This window comes from Jaculus jaculus, chromosome 17, assembly GCF_020740685.1.
Source record: "Jaculus jaculus isolate mJacJac1 chromosome 17, mJacJac1.mat.Y.cur, whole genome shotgun sequence".
In the NCBI taxonomy this organism is placed as follows: Eukaryota; Metazoa; Chordata; class Mammalia; order Rodentia; family Dipodidae; genus Jaculus; species Jaculus jaculus.
Window position 1 is genome coordinate 23449124 of NC_059118.1, and position 2816 is coordinate 23451939.

Genomic DNA, 2816 nt, shown 5'->3' on the forward strand with positions numbered 1-2816 from the left:
TTTGAGAAGACCAAGAAACAACAAAAATATTTCCTAAACTGAAAGGTTTGGTCAAAAAAAGTGACTATTTTACCTCATGAAAGAAAATCATGTTTAAATGCAGATTAGACAGGCTGTAGAAACTGAAACCTAAATTTTGCTGTTTGTGATACATGGCACAGAATGGATTCCAAAAATAGAATTATAGGATAGTGTATGAATGAAACTATTTATGAACAAGTACTTCTATACTTGAACCCTAATTAAAAAACAAAAACCACTTGTACTCATATTAAAGAAACCTAGCAGTTTTAACTAAGGTGAAAAATATTGCAACTACATTTTTCTTAAGATAAAACTGAAGATGACCTAGAATGTTCTGGTCCAGCATATGGGCTCAAAACTGACTATACTTTTTAAATGCATTTAGAATGCACTTTATTCCTTACATAGTGTCATTGCCATCATCGTCTTCATGTTTTCTCTTCAGTGGGTTTGACTCATTGGCTGTGTTCTGTGATGAAACCATGTTGGTGGTAATAAGAATATTTTTGGGTCCAATCATTGAAGGATTCATCAGAACATTTTGAACTGAAGTTGTTGAAGGAACTGGTTTGACAGATGTAGACTGAGAAGATGGGATCTGCACTGCAAATCTTTGGCTTGTCACTGACACTGGAGCTGGAACTTTATTTGGGGAGATACTGTTTGTGGGGGTGCTACAGTAGGAGTAGTAGGTCTGCTACAAACAGCTCCAACATTTAGCCGAGGGACGAGTCTTCCTGGGTTAGGTCCCTTTTTCATTAAGGACTTCAACCTATAATTTGGAGCTGTTAGGCAATATCTATCAGGTGGCAGTCTAGGTCCTGAATATGGCTTAATCAGTGGCAATGGGGTTTGATTTTTCTGTCTTGCAATATCCAGTAAAAAAATCTCTTGGAGGAGGAGAGGTAAATGATTGGTCAGCATGACACTGGATTGCCAGTCTCACATCATCTGCATCAACGTTAGGTTTCTTAGCATGACTTGAATAAATTTTTGCATCATCCAGAATTGTAGTGACATATCGGAAAGCAAATTCTAACATTTGATTTATAACCCTTGGCTCATACTCTGTGATTCCCATATCTTGCAGGATCTGTGCCATCACCAGGGCATCCCTCGGAGCGTCCTTGGGAGGCGCCATCTTGCTCGACTCCATGTTATCCATCAAATATAATTTTGATTAGACCCTAGCTGGGCTTCCCAAAGGTTCTGCCCAGGGAAGAAGCCTAGAAAATTTGGACCTAGGTTAAGTTTCAAATTTTATTTTAAAAACTATTTATATTTGGAGATATTGTGTTGTTATTTCTCTTCTCTGACATCAAGTGGGGTAGCAATTGTGAGCTGAAACTCACAGTATAAATGGCAAGGGAGTTCTAACAATGGGGAATCTTTGTGGAACAGGGAGGTCCCTACATCTTTGGAGAGAACTAAAAACACCTCAGAGAAATAGTGTGGATAATATCTTTTTTTCCAAATATATCAACAAAGTTCTGAGAAAAGTCTTTGAAATATCTGTTAGTTTAGAAGTCCAGTCTCTACCTCTGGGAACAACACTCCTCTATACTCTAGTGATAGAATAGACAGCCATGGTGGAGTTGATGGAAGTATTTGATCCAAACAGGAGTGTGACACTGAGATTCAGAACAAGCAGGATTGAGGATGTGGGAAGCAGTAATGTGCTCATTCAGAAGCAGTAGTGATGGAGCACAAGGCAGGGCCAGCTGAAGGACCATAGAAGAGCAGTCAGAACCTTCACAAAGCAACTACGGCTGTCTCTTGCCTGTGTTCTTGAGTCTAGCTGTGTTTTTGCTTTTGGGTTTCATGACTACTATCACCTTCATAATAAGTTTCCCTTTGAGCCGAAATTAAATCCAATGATTTTCTCTTACTTCCAACCAGGAAAGCTCAAGACAGTACTTGTGCAAATTAATTTTTACAATGGTTTACTTAAAGCTAATACCATTTATATTTTCACTGCTCAGTCCAGACTAGCCCAGTGAGAATACTACCATTAATTTTGTTGTTTTAACATTATGGTGGAACTTTTTTTTTGCGTGTGTGTGTGTGTGTGTGTGTGTGTGTTTGTGTGTGTGTGTGTGTAGTAGGTGTGATGTGGGGGAGTATTATGTGTGTGTGGTGCATGCATATGTGTATGTGTTCAGAGGTGCTGCCCTGCGCACATACGTGGAGACCAGAGGCAAACATCAGCTCTTTCCCCTTCCATTGCTCAGCCACGTATGTCTCTGAGATGAAGTGTCTTCACTATTTCCAGAGTTTGTCATTTTTTTGAGCCCCATTGATTCTCCAGTCTCTGTTCCCCATGGGGCTGGAGCTTCAGGTGAGTACGGTCATGCTCAGTATTGATATGGGCTCTTTGGACTCAAACTCATGCAGCCTCGGGCCTTCAGAGACATTCAGGCTTACACGGAAAGCAGGCCTGGTGATAATAATGAGAGATGCAGAGCCATTTCTCCAGTTCAGCTATCATGGAAATTAAAAACAAATCTATCACTTTTGTTATTTTGATTCAGTGTCCTCTCCACAAAAATAAAGTAATAAATAGTCAAAAGCAGAGAATAAAACTTCATGTCCTTTTTTAGAAACCATGGCCTGTCATACGACACATATCTTGGGGCAGATGTCACATCCATGGGCCTTTCCTGCCATCCTAAGTAGATTTGACCATTCCTTCCTTACGTACCGAATCACTTTGTTCATGACTGCAATCAGTTATTCTCTGGAATGAATTGCAGCTTTACCCTGTGTTAGACATTAGGAATACAAGGCTGAAA

General features: G+C 39.8%; 1 pseudogene; it reads right to left on the reverse strand.

The window, feature by feature from the left end:
• Positions 1-396: 396 nt before the first annotated feature.
• On the reverse strand, positions 397-1180 carry LOC123455604 (annotated as a pseudogene).
• Between the last annotated feature and the right edge of the window lie 1636 nt (positions 1181-2816).